Source organism: Eubalaena glacialis, chromosome 7 (assembly GCF_028564815.1).
Source record: "Eubalaena glacialis isolate mEubGla1 chromosome 7, mEubGla1.1.hap2.+ XY, whole genome shotgun sequence".
NCBI lineage: Eukaryota > Metazoa > Chordata > Mammalia > Artiodactyla > Balaenidae > Eubalaena > Eubalaena glacialis.
The window spans coordinates 21,249,394-21,270,548 of NC_083722.1; the positions used below are offsets into that span (position 1 = coordinate 21,249,394).

At 39.8% G+C, this 21,155-nt stretch overlaps 7 non-coding genes across 7 annotated transcripts; 1 reads left to right on the forward strand and 6 right to left on the reverse strand.

Annotated features, from left to right (window-relative positions):
- The first annotated feature begins 11,301 nt into the window (after nt 1–11,301).
- Nucleotides 11,302–11,374, forward strand: TRNAR-UCG (transfer RNA arginine (anticodon UCG)). Its single transcript has one exon. It is a non-coding gene; the product is annotated as a tRNA-Arg (tRNA).
- Nucleotides 11,375–14,192: 2,818 nt separating this feature from the next.
- TRNAS-GCU (transfer RNA serine (anticodon GCU)) lies at nt 14,193–14,274 on the reverse strand. Its single transcript has one exon. It is a non-coding gene; the product is annotated as a tRNA-Ser (tRNA).
- Nucleotides 14,275–17,233: 2,959 nt separating this feature from the next.
- Nucleotides 17,234–17,305, reverse strand: TRNAQ-UUG (transfer RNA glutamine (anticodon UUG)). Its single transcript has one exon. It is a non-coding gene; the product is annotated as a tRNA-Gln (tRNA).
- A 489-nt stretch (nt 17,306–17,794) lies between these two features.
- TRNAQ-UUG (transfer RNA glutamine (anticodon UUG)) lies at nt 17,795–17,866 on the reverse strand. The gene has a single exon. It is a non-coding gene; the product is annotated as a tRNA-Gln (tRNA).
- A 1,084-nt stretch (nt 17,867–18,950) lies between these two features.
- Nucleotides 18,951–19,032, reverse strand: TRNAS-UGA (transfer RNA serine (anticodon UGA)). Its single transcript has one exon. It is a non-coding gene; the product is annotated as a tRNA-Ser (tRNA).
- A 457-nt stretch (nt 19,033–19,489) lies between these two features.
- TRNAM-CAU (transfer RNA methionine (anticodon CAU)) lies at nt 19,490–19,561 on the reverse strand. Its single transcript has one exon. It is a non-coding gene; the product is annotated as a tRNA-Met (tRNA).
- Nucleotides 19,562–19,978: 417 nt separating this feature from the next.
- TRNAG-GCC (transfer RNA glycine (anticodon GCC)) lies at nt 19,979–20,049 on the reverse strand. Its single transcript has one exon. It is a non-coding gene; the product is annotated as a tRNA-Gly (tRNA).
- Nucleotides 20,050–21,155: the final 1,106 nt, after the last annotated feature.

Sequence of the window (21,155 nt, forward strand, 5' to 3'; positions counted from 1 at the left end):
CCTTTAGGTGTAAGGTTAGATTGTTTACTTGAGATTTTTCTTGTTTCTTTAGGTAGGCTTGTATAGCTATAAACTTCCCTCTTAGAACTGCTTTTGCTGCATCCCATAGGCTTTGGATCATCGTGTGTTCATTGTCATTTGTCTCTAGGTATTTTTTGATTTCCTCTTTGATTTCTTCTGTGATCTCTTGGTTATTTAGTAACGTATTGTTTAGCCTCCATGTGTTTGTGTTTTTTACGTTTGTTTCCCTGTAATTGATTTCTAATCTCATAGCGTTGTGGTCAGAAAAGATGCTTGATATGATTTCAATTTTCTTAAATTTACTGAGGCTTGATTTGTGACCCAAGATGTGATCTATCCTGGAGAATGTTCCGTGTGCACTTGAGAAGAAAGTGTAATCTGCTGTTTTTGGATGGAATGTCCTATAAATATCAATTAAATCTATCTGGTCTATTGTGTCATTTAAAGCTTCTGTTTCCTTATTTATTTTCATTTTGGATGATCTGTCCATTGGTGTAAGTGAGGTGTGCCGCAGACCGGCTGCAGAAAGCTGAGAGTTCCTGGCGGTGAGGGGTAAGGAACTGAAAAGCACCAGTATGGGATCAGAAGGGCCAAGACAACTGATGGTTGCAAGGCAAGTTTATTCAAAGAGCATAATCATATATATAGGTTAGTTAAGGAACAGAAAGAAGGCAATAAATCAGTAAACCTTGTTTTCCACATAATCCTGTCGCCACCTGTCTATGCGTCAGCATGCCTTATGGGCCATTCTTTGGAGATACAGACTTTCCCTTTAGGGCAGCACGTCCTTCTTCTGGGGAACAACCAGGGGCTCTTTAGATCCAGAGCAGGCTCCTGGAACGAAACTGGCCTCCAGCCATTTCCTTTTTTACGCTCAAAACCACAGAGTCAGGAGTGCATACCTAGAAAGAGACAAGCAGTTCTCCGAAAAGCAGGAAGCTGATTAAGCTTACAGCTTGGGGGCTAGAAAGCAGAAAGCTGATTAAGCTTACAGCTTGGGGGCTACCACATTTCCCCCTTTTTTATTATTTTTTAAAGCTTGATAATGTAGCTTTAAGCCATGAACATCCTGACGCAAGACAGCAAGGCGCCCTGTTACAAATCTGATAATACAGGGCAATAAACTAATCACCAGTAAAAGTAGCACACCAATTGATATCAGGCCCGAAAGCCCTCCATGAATCCATTGCATCGGATTTAACCATTGTAGTTGATCTAATAGTCCTTGAATCAAATTTTGGGGTCCATCTTCGTCCAGGTGGGCCTCTTGAATGGCTTGTATTTCGGCATTTAACTTTTGAATATCAAGGCTAATGTGTCCATCAGTCCATACACTTAATATATGCATTTTAACCTTCTCCCAATCCCATTGTGAATCATTATATAGATGTTGAGTTACACAGATCCAAGTATATTTGGCATGACAAATCAAACGCATTTTTAGCTTTAAAGCCATAACTTGATCTCCTATTCCGTCGCCGCATTTTCCTCATCCGTCGGGGGAACCGGTTGGACTGTGTTGTATCCGATTGCGAGAGCCTCAGGCGACGCATTCTTCGAGTCAGGGCATTCATTGGCATGGTAATGTTGAACCCAGCGCTCCTGGAGCCACCGAGGAGAGTCTGCTTCCCTAGGAAAAACACAAACATGGCCCCGTCCCCATACTAAAACAGGGTCTGGTCCATGCCAAAGATTAGTCATAGGATCTTTCCATTTAACAAGCGCCTTTTCCGGAGGGGTTCCAGAAAGACCTGTAAACAATCGTTCATAAGGCGTGTGGCCAAATGCATCCAAAGTTAAAAAATTTAAAATAAATAAAGCATGATTTAACATAATTTGAGGGGATCTATCATATTCCCCCTTTTTTATTTTTTGTAATGTAATTTTTAATTGTTGGTTGGCATGTTTTACAATACCTTGGCCCTGAGGATTGTAGGGAATGCCTGTTTTATGCGAAATATGGAAAGTTGCACAAAAATTAGCAAAAGCTTTATTCGTATATCCTGGGGCATTGTCTGTTTTTAAAGCTTTAGGAATTCCCATAGATGCAAAACAATGAAACAAATGAGTAATTACATATTTTGTAGATTCCCCAGCCAAAGGCGTAGCGCATATAAAATTAGAGTAAGTATCAACAGTTACATGAATAAATTGTAACTTACCGAAAGAGGGAACATGAGTAACATCCATTTGCCAAAGATGATGAGGGAGTAAACCCCGAGGATTGACTCCAAATTGTGGAACAGGAAGGTGGGGTAAGCATTTAGAGCAAGACTTAACAATGTATCGAGCTGTTTCTCTGGAAATAGAAAACTGTTTTTGAAGCATAGCAGCAGATTGATGATGTAAATTATGTGATTGTGTAGCAAGATCCTGAGGTTGAGATAAACTTAAGGCTATAGTCTTTGTATTTTTGTTAGCCAATTGATTTCCCAAAGACAATGGGCCAGGGAGGCCTGAGTGGGCTCGAATATGTAATATGGCTACAGGAAAGTCATGCTGACGAATAACCTTTTGTAATTGATGGAAAGTTTGAAACAATTGAGAATCGACTGTATTTCCAATAATAGCAGTTTCTATGTTACGTAAAATAGTAACCAAATAATGGCTATCCGTATAAAGATTAAAAGAACAATGTGAAAAGATTTGAAAAGCTAAGGAAATTGCATGCAATTCAACTCGTTGGGCCGAGGTATGACCTGTTTGTTCTTTTTGAAGTAAGTCATCAGAAATAACCACAGCAACACCATTGGCAGAACCATCAGTAAAAACATTTGGGGCATTGAGAATAGGAGTTGAACTAATAGTTTTAGGAAAAACAAAGAGATGTTGAGTGGCAAAATGAAGAAGCTTATTAGAAGGGTAATGATTATCAATAGTTCCTGAATACCCAGCAAAAGCAAGAGCCCAAAAATCAGAGGCAAACAAAAGCCAAGAATACTGATAAGCAGTATAAGGTATAATAATTGAATTTGGCTCATATCCAACCAACTGGATATTTCTTCTGCGACCTAATTGAACAAGGGTTGCTACTAACTCATAATAGGGTGTAATAACTTTATTAGGCGTATTTTTCATATGAATCCATTCAAGAATTCCTGTTTCTTGCCATAATAAGGCGGTAGGGGTATGTGCAGTAGCACAGATTATTAAAAGTATAGGTAAAGAAGGCTCAATTCTAGTTAGCTGAGCAGATTGTATCGCTTTGTTTACAAGCTTGAGTGCTTGTTGAGCATCAGAAGTTAAAATGCGAGGGGAAGAAGGATCAGGACTTCCTTTTAGGATATTAAAAAGAGGTTGTAATTGACCTGTAGTTAATTTTAATGAAGGTCGCAGCCAATTAATATCTCCTAATAACTTTTGGAAATCATTTAAAGTTTTAAGAATGTCAGTCCTTATTTCTATCTTCTGAGGTGTAATATTATAATTTGTGATATACTTACCAAGATATGAGAAGGGTGGGTTCATCTGTACTTTATCAGCAGCAATGATTAATCCTGATCGAGATAAATAACTTTGAAGGGAATTATAGGCCTTAAGTAGAATATGTTTATCAGAATAAGCAAGTAATAAATCATCCATATAATGAATAAAATATATCTGAGGGAACTGTTTACGAACAGGTGAAATAACTTGAGCTACAAACTGTTGACATAAAGTAGGACTATTAGCCATACCCTGAGGCAACATTTTCCATTGATAGCGTTGCATAGGTTCTATAAAATTTAAAGAGGGTATGCTAAAAGCAAATCGCAATTTATCAGCTGGAAAAAGAGGAATAGTAAAGAAACAATCCTTAAGATCAATAATAATAATCATATAATTCTTAGGGATGGCTGCAGGAGAAGGCAAACCTGGTTGTAGAGTTCCCATAATTACCATAGTTTGATTAACAGCACGTAAATCTTGCAATAAACGATATTTTCTTGATTTTTTCTTTTTTTTTTTTTTTTTTAAGATTTATTGATTGATTGATTACTATGTTGGGTCTTCGTTTCTGTGCTAGGGCTTTCTCTAGTTGCGGCAAGCGGGGGCCACTCTTCATCGCGGTGCGCGGGCCTACCCACTATCGTGGCCTCTCTCGCTGCGGAGCACAGGCTCCAGACGCGCAGGCTCAGCAGTTGTGGCTCACGGGCCCAGTTGCTCCGAGGCATGTGGGATCTTCCCAGACCAGGGCTCGAACCCGCGTCCCCTGCATTAGCAGGCAGACTCCCAACCACTGCACCACCATGGAAGCCCTTGATTTTTTTCTTAATAATAAATATAGGAGTATTCCAAGGGCTATTGGACTTTTCTAGTCTGCCCAAAGCAAGCTGTTCATTGATTATATTATGGGCAGCCATTAATTTCTCCTTAGTAAGGGGCCATTGGTCCACCCAGACAGGATTATCAGAAGTCCAAGTTATAGGGTCAGCATGTGGTGGAGGAGAATCCAAGGCCCCTAGAAAAAACCCAAGCTTGTTTTATCCCGTTTATTATCAATTTGTAAGGGTAATTTATCTCCCTGTTGATTTTTTCCTAATCCATTCCTAGGATCATATCCTTGATTTAATAACATATTAGTAACAGTAGGGTTGGGACTAAGCAACAAGATTCCCATTTGTTGTAATATATCTCTTCCCCAAAGGTTAACTGGTAATCCGGGCAATACGTAAGGTTTAAATATTCCTTGATTACCTTCAGCATCCTGCCAATGCAAGTATTGCGAACTTTGTTGTGGAGAATTAGATTGACCAATACCTTGTAACTGTGTAATTGTTTGGTGTATGGGCCAATTTTTTGGCCAATGTATAAATGAAATAACAGAAACGTCAGCACCAGTATCCAATAACCCAGAGAAAGGCCTTCCATTTATTTTTAATACCAATTGTGGTCTTTCCCAACCAATTTGTTGAATCCAATAAACTGTATCAGAGGAACCGAAAGCCCTAGTTCCTCTTTTGTTATGTTGTAAAAATTTTCCTTCCGGTATGTATGGAATTAATAAAAGCTGAGCTATTCGCATACCGGGTGTGATAAGAAAAGATTCTTTTGATGTTTGAACCATAACTTTTAATTCCCCTTCATAGTCAGCATCAATCACCCCAGGAATAACAGTTAAGCCTTTCATAGACATACTGCTTCTTCCAAGAATTATACCAACTGTTCCCTGGGGTAAAGGCCCAAAAGTTCCCGTAGGAAGAGCCTGTGGTCCCATATCAGAGGTTAATAAGAATTGGGTGGAGGCACAGAGGTCCAGTCCTGCACTGTTTGGCGTGGCCCTTTGAAGGGCGGAGATTCCATTCCCTGAGGAACAAAGGGCTGGGCTGGAGATGGTGGAGCAGGTTGTGGGGGGATTATTGACATTGCTCCAATTGTTTGATGGGGCCGGAGCAGGCCCCTCCGGAAGTTTCCCGACAAGGGAGTTTCATCTTTATGAGTCATGGAACGACATTCTTTAGCCCAATGCCGTCCTCTTTGGCATCGGGGACAAACTGGGGGAGGAGGAGGTTTAGCTTGAGATACTGAATTTGCGACAGGCATACCAGAATTATCAGCAGTACAACTTTTTGCAAAATGGCCTGGTTTCCCACATTTAAAACAGTTCTTGTTTTTAGCATTTGGTCCAAATCCGGCCTTAGTTAGGGCTGTAGCTATAGCTGCTCCCCGTAAGTAAGATGACCCAATATCAGAGCAAACTCGAATATAATCCTCTAAATTTCCTTTCTTTTTCCATGGACGTATAGCTGCTTGACAAATATTATTAGCATTCTCGAAAGCCAATTGCTTGACAATAATTGTTCCAGAAGGACCATCAGAAATAATTCTACTAATTGCCTGTAATAATCTATCCACAAAATCAGCATAAGGTTCATCTGCCCCTTGCCTTATTTTTGCAAGGTCTTCAGTCCTAGCAGAGGCAGGTAAATGTTTCCATGCATGGAGAGCTATATGATTAATCTGGGCATAGGCCACAAAAGGGAAAGCTAATTGATCCTGTAGAGATTGATATTGGCCCTCTCCAATTAACATTTCATAACTTACTGGCACATTATGTGCAGTATTTCTTTCTGCTTGCTCTGCAGCCTTTTCATAATATTTTGATTTCCAAAGTAAATAATCGCCACCAGTGAGACAAGCACGAGCAATAGATATCCAGTCTGCCGGAGGTAAAGCCTCTGTCGCAATAGTATCCAACATAGTAATAGTGAAAGGGGCTATAGGCCCATATTGTGCACAAGCTGCCTTTAAATCTTTTAAAACCTTAAAAGAGAGAGGCTGATATTTCCGATTATTTTGTTGTGGATTTTGAGGATTGGGTCGTTCTACCACCGGGCAGCAGAACAAAGGATCCTCCCCTCTATTAAGAGCTCCCCGTACTGCTTGTTGCAAAGGACTAAGCTTAGAAGGGATAGGGACAGAGACATGTAACTGCTGCAACTGAGGAAGAATATTTTCATCAGGATATTTCTCAGCCTCATATTTAGCTTCTTCATCTGCTAGATCAAAAGAAAAATCATCATCATCAAGTGAATTAACAGTCTTTACTCTCGGTGGCAAAGGAGGAGCAGTAGCTACTGCAGCAATATGTTCTACAGATTTTGCTGTTAATTTTGAAACTGAATCATAAATTGGATTAAAGCAATCTCTTATTAAATTCCATAAGCTAAAGGTGGAAACTGCAACAGAAGATGGTCCATGTGCTTCATGATATTTGGATAACTCATCTCCTACACGATTCCAAATTGCTAAGTCCACCGATCCTCCTTCAGGAAACCAAGGACAAGCATCATATACTAACTGCAAAAATTCCAGAAGTTGTGAGGTAGTTACCTTAATTCCACGAGCTTTTAACATTGAAAGCAGAACCTGAGCAAATAAATCACGCTCCTTAGAGCCCTTTTGTCCCATATTATTTTACTTCTGACTCTTTCTCGAGTTACCGTCCTAAAATTAAAATTCTTTTCTTTTTGTGGCCACACTATCTCATTCGAGAGTTCTACTTACCTGAAATCTTCCAAAATGCCTCATGCACTCAGGTCCCTGTTCGGGCGCCACTTGCCGCAGACCGGCTGCAGAAAGCTGAGAGTTCCTGGCGGTGAGGGGTAAGGAACTGAAAAGCACCAGTATGGGATCAGAAGGGCCAAGACAACTGATGGTTGCAAGGCAAGTTTATTCAAAGAGCATAATCATATATATAGGTTAGTTAAGGAACAGAAAGAAGGCAATAAATCAGTAAACCTTGTTTTCCACATAATCCTGTCGCCACCTGTCTATGTGTCAGCATGCCTTATGGGCCATTCTTTGGAGATACAGACTTTCCCTTTAGGGCAGCACGTCCTTCTTCTGGGGAACAACCAGGGGCTCTTTAGATCCAGAGCAGGCTCCTGGAACGAAACTGGCCTCCAGCCATTTCCTTTTTTACGCTCAAAACCACAGAGTCAGGAGTGCATACCTAGAAAGAGACAAGCAGTTCTCCGAAAAGCAGGAAGCTGATTAAGCTTACAGCTTGGGGGCTAGAAAGCAGAAAGCTGATTAAGCTTACAGCTTGGGGGCTACCACAGAGGTGTTAAAGTCTCCCACTATTATTGTGTTACTGTCGATTTCCTCTTTTATAGCTGTTAGCAGTTGCCTTATGTATTGAGTGAGGTGCTCCTATGTTGGGTGCATATATATTTATAATTGTTATATCTTCTTCTTGGATTGATCCCTTGATCATTATGTAGTGTCCTTCCTTGTCTCTTGTAACATTCGTTATTTTAAAGTCTATTTTATCTGATATGAGTATAGCTACTCCAGCTTTCTTTTGATTTCCATTTGCATGGAATATCTTTTTCCATCCCCTCACTTTCAGTCTGTATGTGTCCCTAGGTCTGAAGTGGGTCTCTTGTAGACAGCATATATATGGGTCTTGTCTTTGTATCCATTCAGCAAGCCTGTGTCTTTTGGTTGGAGCATTTAATCCATTCACTTTTAAGGTAATTATCGATATGTATGTTCCTATGACCATTTTCTTAATTGTTTTGGGTTTGTTTTTGTAGATCCTTTTCTTCTCTTGTGTTTCCCACTTAGAGAAGTTCCTTTAGCATTTGTTGTAGAGCTGGTTTGGTGGTGCTGAATTCTCTTAGCTTTTGCCTGTTTGTAAAGCTTTTGATTTCTCCATCAAATCTGAATGAGATCCTTGCCGGGTAGAGTAATCTTGGTTGTAGGTTCTTCCCTTTCATCACTTTAAGTATATCATGCCACTCCCTTCTGGCTTGTGGAGTTTCTGCTGAGAAATCAGCTCTTAACCTTATGGGAGTTCCCTTGTATGTTATTTGTCGTTTTTCCCTTGCTGCTGTCAATAATTTTTCTTTGTCTTTAATTTTTGCCAATTTGATTACTATGTGTCTCAGCATGTTTCTCCTTGGGTTTATCCTGTATGGGACTCGCTGCGCTTTCTGGACTTGGGTGGCTATTTCCTTTCCCATGTTAGAGAAGTTTTCAATTATAATCTCTTCAAATATTTTCTCTGGTCCTTTCTCTCTCTCTTCTCCTTCTGGGACCCCTATAATGCGAATGTTGTTGCGTTTAATGTTGTCCCAGAGGTCTCTTAGGCTGTCTTCATTTCTTTTCATTCTTTTTTCTTCAGTCTGTTCCGCAGCAGTGAATTCCACCATTCTGTCTTCCAGGTCACTTATCTGTTCTTCTGCCTCGGTTATTCTGCTATTGATTCCTTCTAGTGTAGTTTTCATTTCAGTTATTGTACTGTTCATCTCTGTTTGTTTGTTCTTTAATTCTTCTAGGTCTTTGTTAAACATTTCTTGCATCTTCTCGATCTTTGCCTCCATTCTTATTCCGAGGTCCTGGATCATCTTCACTATCATTATTCTGAATTCTTTTTCTGGAAGCTTGCCTATCTCCACTTCATTTAGTTGTTTTTCTGGGGTTTTATCTTGTTCCTTCATCTGGTATGTAGCCCTCTGCCTTTTCATCTTGTCTATCTTTCTGTGAATATGCTATGCTCATTTTTTAAATATATGTGTGGACTGTTTTATAGTTTTCTCTCTCAGAAAGGATTCCTATTCATATATTTATGTGTTAGATACTGTGCTAGGCGCTAAGAAAAGGCATTAAGTAGCCTACAGTGTAGACATGCTTTTAAACAAGTAAATACGTATGTATAGTGCAAGTAAGTATAGTACAGATATTTCTTTAAAATGATTGTACATTAAGTGCAATGGAAACAAGGGAAAAGGATGGTTGTTTCGCTGGAAGGAGTCACATGAATCAACATTTACCCAAGGTTAAGATTTATTACAGCAAAGGAAAAAGTGCAGACACAAAAGAAAAAGATATACACAAGGAAATACTAGAGAAGGCTTTCTTGTCCTCCATCTTCAGGGATGGCACAGATGCTCTTTCTTGCTTGAGGGGAAAAGTCATGGAAAGCAACACACCAGGCATGGTCAAAAATTATTTTGACTGGATTTCCTTGCCGATAATCTTCTCAAAGATGGAGTCTTCAACAGACTGGATATATATATATATATATATATATATATTATATATATATATATATATATAATATATATTATATATATATTATATATATATTATATATATATTATATATATATTATATATATATATAATATATATATAATATATATATATATCCATTTCAATATGTATATTCACAATGTTATGTATGTATACATATAAAATCCTAATTTGACCACTCCAAACTTGGATGTTAAGTGCACAACTCAAACTTAACATGTCCAAACAGAACTTATCCTAACCCCACACACACCACCCCCAAAATGCTCCTTCCCCTCGTCCTGTGGTGGTCCACATCTCAGTAAATGGAAACTGTTGTTAAAGCAAAAAATCGTGGAGCTATGTATGACTTCTCTATTTCTCTCACACCCTCAATCCAATCAGCAAATCCTTCAAAACATATCCAGAATTCAGCCACTTCTTACCACTTCCACCAACACTACCCATGATGGTTTAGCCACCATCTTCCTGCTTCCAGGAAGAGAGAAAGAGAGAAAACAAGTCCATGTTCAAATATTTTCAGGAGAGAAGGATCTTGTTAAATAATCTCCACCTTAAAGATAATCTCAAAATTCAAAAACGTATGTATATGAGAAATTCAGCACATTTTTACTGAGCTCCTACTATTTGCCACATGTTATTCCGTGGACAGGGAAGAAAGACTGTGTGAAAGGGCCCGTTTCTGTACTCCAGAAAGCTGCTAATTTACTAGTCAAGAAAAGCCAAGACCTACCACAAATAAGCCAGGAAGGCCAATGCTCCCAGGGTCTAGAATTTAAGAAAATTAAGGAAATGCCTAATGTGTAGACTAATAATGTCGACATTATCTTCAAACGAGGTGCATGAGGTCACAGAGATTCACTGACAAGCTTAAAAGAAGCCGTCCAAAATATAACTTTATATCACATCATTGGGCCAAGCCCTCTACAAAACATTATAAATTCTATAAATATTTTGACCATGGAATGATTTTATTGTAACACGTTTTTGTGTTGATTCATCTATTAAATGTAAATATTGTCACAGTCAAAATTTTTGTAATTCTACCGTAGTGCTTATTTCTTAATATATGGAAGCCTCAAATAATAGTAATGGCACTGGACTCCCCTAAACCCTGAGAAACCACCCCCCCCCCAAAAAAAAGCATTCTCTTTTCAAACAGATAGAAACATACTGTGAAAAGTGCTTTGATGTCACGTTATGACAATCAGGGAAAATACCAGAAAACCATGGGAAAGGGGAAATTGTTATGCCTGGGGGCCTGCAGATATCCATGCCGGGTGACAAGAAAGACAATCGTGTAGATGCTGCCTTATGTAGTAAGACTGCCTTCTTACTGACAACTGTCCAGGCAGACATCCCAAGTACCTAAAGTTTGAAAATTGTGAGCGTGACTGAATATTAATAGGGAAGAAACTCTGAGTTCTCTTATTTTAAAATATCCCTCGATGCAGGCAATATGCAGTATTTTGGCATCCTTTGGGTGCCATAAACTCCAGTTTTTCTGCTCGGGAGTCGTACAGTCAATGACTTTTCCCTCCATGGAGTACCCAAGACCGAAATAATTGTTCTTACCCTTCACAAGGCCCTACTCCTTGGCCTGAGATAACCCCCGTAATCTCGAGTTTCTATTTTTCCAATGACAGAGAGCGCTGGCGGCGTGGGGGCCATTGTCTTTTTGTCATTACCTAACTTTCATGACTCAGAACGGGGCAGAAAACTTACTTCCTAAGTGTCGCAGCAAGACGATACGCTCGGGGACCACGTGGCCTAACGGATAAGGCGTCTGACTTCGGATCAGAAGATTGAGGGTTCGAATCCCTTCGTGGTTAGTGTCAGCTTTTATGCTCTCTTCTAGTAATCGATAGCCACATCCCATGGGTAGGCGGTAGGAAATAATGTGTTTTTCGAACCCTTTTCTTCCTGCCCTATTTTAAAGAGGTTATTCTCAAAAGCCTTGGGAGAACCAGTGTAAAGAGTGGCTGGAAGTCAAAACCGAAATAAGGCCTTCCAATAATTTGGGGCTCTCAAGCTCTCCGCAAATTTGGATTTGAGCTCCTGAGTTTCATTTTCACAGGCTCGGCTTGTCCTTGAAAAGGGAATTCCGATCGGTAAACGGAGCTCTCTCGAACTGAGCCCCCAGTGGGTAGCACGGGGGGAAACCTGCTGCTGCTTCTTCCCTGTGGCTTCGCCCAAGGCCACAACCTCTTCACAGTTCTCTTCTAGTCTGAGTTCCGGCAGCTGGAATCTGTCACTGGTTTCCACTCTTCCCCTATCTTTTCCATCTTAACTTTCTTGTTTTCCTTTGGTTTTGCTGCCGTCAAAAGGATGAGAACAGCTTATATTCAAACCTAAATTACAGAACAGAATACTAAGGTCATTGAAAGAGCCGCACTGTTTGCGGAGTGTGTATACAAACAGGAAGGCAGAGAACATAGCTGGGCAAAATATACAAAAACATTTTTCCGTGCTTAAATAACTGAATTGATTAATAATTTAGGATGAAGAAAATCTCATTTCCAATTGATGACTTCCTGGTGAAACATACGGTGTTTTCAGATTCAAACGCTGGTTCAGATCACACGGAGGCTTAACTCTTTTCTACTTAACGTATCCCTCTTTCCTTCTCTCTTTGGTAGTTAAGGAAAAAACATACCCTTTGGGTTTAAAAGAGGTGAGGGGCAGAGGCAAAATTGCTCCAGATCTACCTCCCTATTTTGGAAACAATACAAGAGATTAGCACATTTAAAATTATCCTTTAATGTGTATTAAAAGGAGTGACAAATACCCTAAGGTATATTCTGCCTGGACAAAGTTTCAATCCCTACCATGTCACCATCATGCGCACACACACATACACATACACACATATACAATATGCCTGTGTTTATTTTATAAATATCTGTTGAATGTTTACAGTGTACAAAGTTGGAGAGACAAGGATATAAAAGGGTGGTACCCCTACAACCTTATTCTCAAACAAGGTAACATGGGGTTGAAGGGACAAGAGGGATAAGACTGCTCAGGCATCCAATATCCCTGATTCTTTTTTGGAGAAAATTCAAAAATATAAAAAGCATATCACCCAATTCCTCAAGACCCCACTTTGGCCTCCAATCTGGATCAGCATTTCCTGAGTTTTTATTTTCAAGATAAAATGGGTTAAAATTTGTGAACTATCTTTGAATCACAGGTACTACATAAGCCATATATTGTTAGGTAAAATTCAAAAACAGATTTTACTTCAAAATTTGTGCTTCATAGGTCTCAGTCCTCAGGAGCCTTTGGAGCTCTGCTGATCTATGACAAGTGTACTTCAGAAGGATTTTCCAGGTATGAAAAGTCACAATCCCAGTCACTGGATTTGAACATGTTAGAAAGATCTTATCACCTTAACCACTTGATCTTAAAGAACTTGGTTCCCATGCACCTTAGTAAGGAAACGTTGGTTATATGATTTTTTTTAAACAATTAATTTGTCTGGTCTCTACCTCAGTTTTCTCAGCTGTAAAATAGAGGCAGGTGATGAGGGGGGATGGGAATTTTCAGAGAGATCATCTTTACGGTCCCTTCAAATTTTGTTATTCTACACCGTGCACTCAGCCCTTTGCTATAGTTTACTATAGGGTGAAAAGAGGGAACTGGTGAGATTTTATGGTATTATGTGCTAAAATTAAGATACAAGTGTCAGAAGATGATCAAAGAAGGAAGAAACTAATAGAGGCTGGAACACCTGGAAAAGATCTTTGATTAAATTCATTCATGTAAAATACAAAGAGGAGAGTGATGCTTTCATCTGAGGATTCACGGAAAAGGTGCATTTGATGTGGGTCTTGCAAGAGGATTTTGCAGCAACGGGGCAGAGACTCTCCAGGCAGAAGGAACTACTTGAGCAAAAGCAGAGCATGTGAACAGCTTCTGCTCCTGAAGACAGAGACCAGTGGTCAGATAAAACTAGAGTTTGATGAAGTTTGGGAGGATAGGGAGTGATAAGGTGTAAAGAGGGAACGCCTTGGACCTGGAAACGTGTCTAGAATTTAAGAGTTAAAAAAAAAAAAAAAAAAAAAAATCAACAAAAACTGCCGAGACAGGGAATCAAAGCTGGGGAGCGGGTGGGAGCAGGGAGTGAAGAGAGGCGAATGGCCAGTGGTTCTCAGCCCAAGAAACCCATCAGAATCACCTGTGGCCCCTGCAGCCACGCCTGGACGTCACCCTCGGAGATACTGATTCAACTGTGCCGAGGGGTGGAGGAAAGGCAGACATCTTGAGAAAACTCCCTAGTTGCTTGTAATTTGCTACCAGTGTTAGGAACGCAGGCAGGAAGATGGGCTGGTTGGGGAGGGGGTCAACAAGCATAACGGAGGTCAGACGGCCAGACATCAGTTTTTGACAACGGTGGAGAAGCTGGAGCATACGTGAGCACACCTGTGTCTGAGCGGAGGCAGCAGAGTTTCTTAACTCTCTCATCCACGTGACGTGACTCAAATCCTAATCTCTCTATAAAAGGGGCTAAAAGTAACGTTATTGAAAGTGAAAGTTACTTGTCACCTTCGTTTGTCTCTAACACAGCACCTACCGATAAGTGCTGGCGAAATACCTTGTTTACAAGGTACGAAAACCACACTCCCCCAGTACAGCGGGGAAATTGAACGACGAGGATGGGATTCGAACCCATGCGTGCAGAGCACAATGGATTAGCAGTCCATCGCCTTAACCACTCGGCCACCTCGTCATTTGCGTAGGAGGTTTTCATTAAAATTGTATTTCTTTACTCAGCAGCGTTCTATTTGCCAAATTATATTATTATTTTGCTTTTTTATATTATTATTAATGAAGATATTATTAATGAAGATAATTTCTCCCTATAAATGGCCCTCTTGCTTTGATAAAGGAAGAAAAAATAAAGAAGGGGCTGAGGTCCAGCTACTGAGGAAAATAGCATGAAGGATCCTCAAAAAATTAAAAATAGATCTACTGTATGATCCAGCAATCCCAGTTCTAGGTATTTATCCAAAAGAAATGAAAACAGGATACTAAAAAGATATCTGCACTCCCATGTTTATTGCAGCATTTTTCACAATAGCCAAGATATGGAAAGAAATTGTGTCTGTCAACGGATGAATAGATAAAGAAAATGTGGTTGTATATATATACAAAGGAATATTATTCAGCCATGAGAAAGAAGGAAACCCTGCCATTCACAACAACATGGACCTTGAGGGCATTATGCTAAAAGAGGTAAGTCATACAGAGAAAGACAAATACTATATGATGTCACTTATATGTGGAATCTAAAAATATGTTGCCTTACATGGTAAAAGTGATTTTGCAGATATGATTAAATTGAGGATTTCTAGATGGAAGATTATCCTGGATTATCTAAGTGAACCTAAAGGAGGATCAGATTCATTAGTAGGAAACGTGACTGCAGAAGCAAGAGGCGATACAAGGAAGAGGCCACTAGGTGAAAAAAAGAGAGGAAACATTCTTCCCTGAAGTCTCCAGAGGGAACACAGCCATGCTGACAACTTGATTGTAATCTTTTGAACTCCAGAACTGTAAGAGAGTAAATTTGTGTTGTTTTAAGTCACTAAATTTGTGGTGATTTGCTACAGCAGCAATAGGAAGCTAAGACAGAGGTTCTAAGGCACTGACATGACTGGGGCTTAATAGGTGGAAGGAAGCTTGCAGGGCTTTTTCTGGAACAATTTTTAGAAACCAGAGGCATTCATGGGTGCTCTTGTTTTGCTGTCACAGAGCACTGAAGGATATATGTTTAAACTGTGGAGAAAGTCAACAGAAAGAATTTAGAGTCCCAGTGACAGCTGGGACTGCTGTATTCAGAGACAAGACGGTTAGCCATCACACCATGGGACCTTGGTATAACAAACCTTCAAGGTTAAGACTTGTAAACTAATGCATCTGGTCTGTTGATCTTTAAAATGTTTCAACATAGATTTAATCTAAGGAATATTAAGAGAGAGCCTCCACTAAGGAGACAGTGGAGGCTCTCAGGTGACTACAATAGCTAGGGTCTCACTCTGTGGTTTGGATATTTTCAGGTCTGTGTTCAGAGTTCTGCAGCCTACAGAGCATTTGCCTGAGTTCCAGAGGAGAAAAAAGTCACAGGTGGGGCCTGTGACATATGAACTCCTAATCACCCAAGCACGTAATTGACTTATAGGGATCTGATTGACTTTAGGCCGGCACCAGGCAAAGCAAAAAACATCAAGAGGAGAGATTTTAGGGGGGAGGTGAGGGTGATGGGGAGAGGGAAATTTTCAGTAGCCAGAGGAAAGAGCAAGGAGTTGGACGTTGATGGGAGAGAAGAAATGCAAGTCTAAGAGAGTGTCTATACATCAGAGTGTACTCCTGGTTAGGGAAAATGTGAGGGCAAGGTCACCAAAACTGAGAAAAGTCCACTGAGATTTGAAGTCCAGGCGCTAACCATTACATCATGAGGCCCTTGAAGTTAGGTCTCTACCGAAAGACTGACGTGTACTCCTAACAGGTCAGTTTATCTTCAAAATAAAGTAGGCAACACATAAGCTTGTGGAGTTTGAACAGAGCCTCTCATGGGTACAGCTCTAAGATGTGCTCAACAAGCGTACTGCTGTGTAGTAGGAACTTTCTCAGGACAGTGTTAGTGTCTGGAAGCCGATGGAGCACTTTAAGTAGGCTCCAGGAAAGGAAGGACCTGAGTTAGAGGGGCTGTAAAACATGAAGACCTAATCATTGGAACCAGGATTCTAATTTAGCAGAATCTGAGGAACTCTGGGCAAAAGGCAAAAAGGGCCATCAGGTGTAAGGGGAAGTAGGGCTAGAATTCTGGAGGAAGGTAATCAGAGACAATCTTCTCTTGGCCAGTGGCTCTATGTTGCTTTGGTTGTTGACTTGGAAGTAACTAGCAGCGCCTACAGCCAGATATGTACATCTGGCTAACGATTTAGGAGAACCATAGGGGGAAAATTGCTAAGATGTTGCTGAGGTCCCAAAGAGATTTGGACTCAAATTGCTGGATTCAGAGTCCAGAGTGCTAACCGTGGGGTCCTTACATGAGGAACTTTCTACTTGCTACTGCAATTTTTATATATATATAAAAATATATATATATAAATTATATATATTACATGTAAATTATATATATTATATATAAATTATATATATTGTTATATATAACATACATATTATATGTTATATATATTATATATAACATACATATATATAAATTATATATATTACATATAAATTATATATTATATATAAATTATATATATTGTTATATATAACATATATTATATATGTTATATATTATATATATAACATACATATTATATATATAATTTATATAGATATATATTCTTACATTAGGCTGATACGTTTTGAGGAGGCTTCAGAGAAGAAAAGATTTGCGAGAGGGGCCTCTGAGACATGAAGTGTTAAGACCCTGAGCATGCAAATTACTTAGGATCTCACTGTCTTCGGGAACCCAGGCAAGAGTAGTTGTCGAGAGAGTGAATGGTGTTCCAACGGGCCCGAAGAGTGTACTTCACAGGAGTCCGAGAAGAGAGTAAGTAAGGATGCTCCTCGGGAGAAGGAAACCTGAGTGGGAAGGTTATGCCCAGAAACCAGTGTACATTATCGATTTGAGGGAAACACGGAGGAAATAGGCTGGCCACCAAAACAAGAGTAGGTCCCACCGAGATTTGAACTCGGATCGCTGGATTCAAAGTCCAGAGTGCTAACCATTACACCATGGGGCCACCTCTTGCTGAGAAATTTATGAATATTCATTGAAGAGTCTGTCATTCTATTCAGGGTTTTATGGACTATCGTTTTCTTTTAAAAAATATTCATAGAGAATCTACTGTATGCCAATCAGCAGAAGCTCCAAGTGAAACGCGACGACCAGGGTTTACAGGCACTACGAACTTCTCAGGACCCAGTTCGTGTTAGAAACTGATGGAACTTGAACCCAGGACTGAGGTCAGGGGTGGAAAACGTGAATAGTCACCCAGGGGGTAATCTAAATTACCAGGATCGGAGGAGATTCTGTGGCCTAGAGAAGGAAGAGGAGCAAGAGAGGACAGATGTGGAATCCCAGAGGAAAGGGTAAGGAAAGCTGTTCTGCAGGACAGTGTCTCCTTGCTGACAGGGATGGGGTATCTTGCGCAAGTGCTTAGGTGTCTCTAGCCTCCTCGAGGTACCACGGTGATTTAAGAGACGAGGAGGGAAGACACTAAAAGACGAATAGGTCCCACCGAGATTTGAACTCGGATCGCTGGATTCAAAGTCCAGAGTGCTAACCATTACACCATGGGGCCCCTCGTGTAATCTCGCCCCACGCTTTCAGGAACGTGTCTGCTGTGTGTCGTATGCGCTTCATTGGAAAGATTTGTCTTAGATGAGCGAAGGCCTCACCTTCAGTGCTCCGCAATGCGAAAAGCCTAGCAGAGCTCACTTTGCTTGGAATTTTTTTCTCAGGGCCCCCGGAGGGTTTGAGTACCGGCGTTCCTTGCAAAATCAAAACTGTGCCTTTACTGAATTTCTAACCTGGGCCATGAACGTTTGTCTACATATGGTGTCAACACTTAAAAATCCCTTAGGACATGTGTGAATATAGAAGACGCAAGAAGAAAAAAAAAGTTCAAGATAAGATAGGAAATTACTGGTAATTTCGGGAATAAGAAAAAACTTTTTCCTTTTTGAGTATTTTTACATCCTTCTTTTTGCTTATCCGCATTTCCTAGTGGATCGATTGCAAGTTTAATACAAGATGAATTTTTGTTATATTTACTCTTATTTATGTTGCATATACTGTATGTGTATGTATTAGAGTTTTAGCGAGCAAAACAGTTTTGTTGTTGTTGGTTTTGTTTTGTAATAAAATTAAGCCAAAATCAGAAAACAGTTTTGAAAATTCTTTAACTGGTACTTCCTCCCTACAATCTGGCCTCCTAAGTGGAATGATAAGAGGGCTCCAGAAGGAGGAAATACTGGGAATTTCTGTTTGAGATACTGATTCCCAAACATCAAAATACTCACGAGTGGAATAGTGATGCACTGAATATACCCAAATTCTTGGAAGAACATCGAAAAAATAGAGGCAGTCGAGGTTCGGAAGTCAGACCTGAGCTGAATTCCAGATAGGGAGATAGCAATTCAAAATGAATTAAAGCCTGAGCATTTTTTCAGCATATTTATGATGGTCTCAGAAATCCCTAGCGTTTACTAAAGTAATTTTCAAACATTTTCTCTACATACAGTTATACTAAAGGACTAGAACTACCTGCTTCCAATTTTATGGAGAAAGATAATAATAATCAGTAAAACAGTATATTCCGTGTTGTTCTACCGTTTCTATAGCTGGTACAGCAGGTATTTTTACCTGGAGGGAAAAGAAAGCTCCGTAGCCGGCAGGATTCGAACCTGCGCGGGGAGACCCCAATGGATTTCAAGTCCATCGCCTTAACCACTCGGCCACGACTACATAACTGACTAAGTTGTCTAGATATATTCCCATGAGGAATAATATGTTTCCTCTTACAAACGTCCTTTAATTTCGACAGCAGTTCTGGAATGCCTGTCATCATGGTAAAAAGCTCAGCAATTTGCAGATTGAGATGTTGGTTACACACGTAATTACAAATTGTAACACTTGTCTGACTTACAAGATACCAAAGACCTTACCAAGGTCACATTCCAATCCCTAAGAGGTGTAGTGGACTCCAAATCTGAGAGATCAAGTTACCAGACATAATGAATAAGATTTACCTCTGTTAAAAACGGGAAATATGTATTTTTAACAAACCGCTTTGGGGATTCTTACACATCCCGAACTGTCCCACAAGCTCGATCTGATAGTCTCTTGTAATCTTTATTCAATTCCTTTATTTCTTTTTTTTTTCTTTATTTCTGAAATCAAGTTTCAAGAAAAACACCGATGCTAGCAGAGGATGGTTTCGATCCATCGACCTCTGGGTTATGGGCCCAGCACGCTTCCGCTGCGCCACTCTGCTAACACGCAATTTCAGCCTTTTCAATTCATATTTCAAGGGGATAAATTTTGGCACTTTCTTGGCTCTAAGAGATTGTGAATATCTTTCTACGGCCGTAAGAGTAGGAATACTATATTTATGTCCACACGTGGCTACACTCCACCTCCAAATACTACCGACTTAGAATTCACCTTCGAAAGACTTCTATCAGTTGAGGTCGGAGTTTCTTGAGCTCGGACAAGATGACTTTCCAGGTTATTGGAAAACCAAATGCACGCCAACGGGTACAATTTATAAAGGTGAAATTGTAAAAGGAGGATTAACTTTGGCTTCTCTCAGCCGCACCCGGATACCAGAAGCGTAATTATCTTTAAACATTTTTTGTTTGTTGTTTTTCAGGGAAAATATTTTACTCCGCAGCCGGGGGAGAAAGAGATATGCATTGGCCGGGAATCGAACCCGGGCCTCCCGCGTGGCAGGCGAGAATTCTACCACTGAACCACCAATGCTCTATCCGTTCACCCCTTTCTTTCCTTGTCTTCATATAGTTACAATTATATTGTCCCTAAATTGTTAGTAAAATAGTGAAGATGTATGTTCTTTTCCCTAGGATTTTCTTAAATCCAATTAAATAAAAGACTATATCTAAATTTTCTAGGAAAACCTGTGAACTAGAAGGAAGCTGAAACTGCTGATATGTGACTCTTGGAGGCTTTTGAAAATGAAAAACACCTATAAATACCCGACATATAAAAATATCTTTCTCCATCCCTCCCTCAATTTATATCTTTAATGAAAACACTTTCTGAAAATTTCTCATTTAGGATGCAAGCAAGTTCGGTTAATTACTAGGCCAAAGTGCTCAATTCAAGTTTGAAACACCAAGTTACTTCATTTTGGAAAAAAGACCTTCTATTGTCCTTCTGTTTATGGAGACCCAAGTTTGGCACGGAGGGTATTGTCAACGGAAGCAGGATAACAAAGAAAATAAAAAAGGAAAAAAAGAATTCTCCCAATTCCTTCTCCTTACTTGTCCCTGGAAAGGATGACCACCAGTTGCCGAGGTCGCTGTGGCCCTTTGGAACAAAAAGCCAAAAGGGGCCTGGAAATAAATAAGAGTTATCATCTCTGTTTTTCAGGACTTTCCAGTTCGTTTGGAGAAAAAACCAAGAGACGATCAATGAAAATTGATCAATGACGATCAATGACGAAAATTTTCATTGACGATCAATGAAAATAATCTACTGAAATGAGTCTTGAGTTTGGGCTTTAGGAAAGTAATGGACTCTGATAGCCTGGGTTATAAAGCATGTGAAAGCCAGGAGGTTTTTCACTCTAGTTTCTATCTCTTCACCTCTTCTTCAGAATAGAGAAGTGGTAGTATTTATTTGGCAGCTGTGATTAGGATGCTTTGAAGGGAAAGAATTGCAGAAAGACCTTTAGCAAATTAGGAGGTTATTAATGTTGCTCTTAAAGGAAGAATTTGGGCCATAAATTAGGTTTCACCAAATCTTAGCAACAGAATAATACATAACTGAACAGTATGAGAGATATAAATAAACTTGGTCAAGTTACCTAATTTGTTTGTTTACTCATACGTAAATGGAGCCTAGCA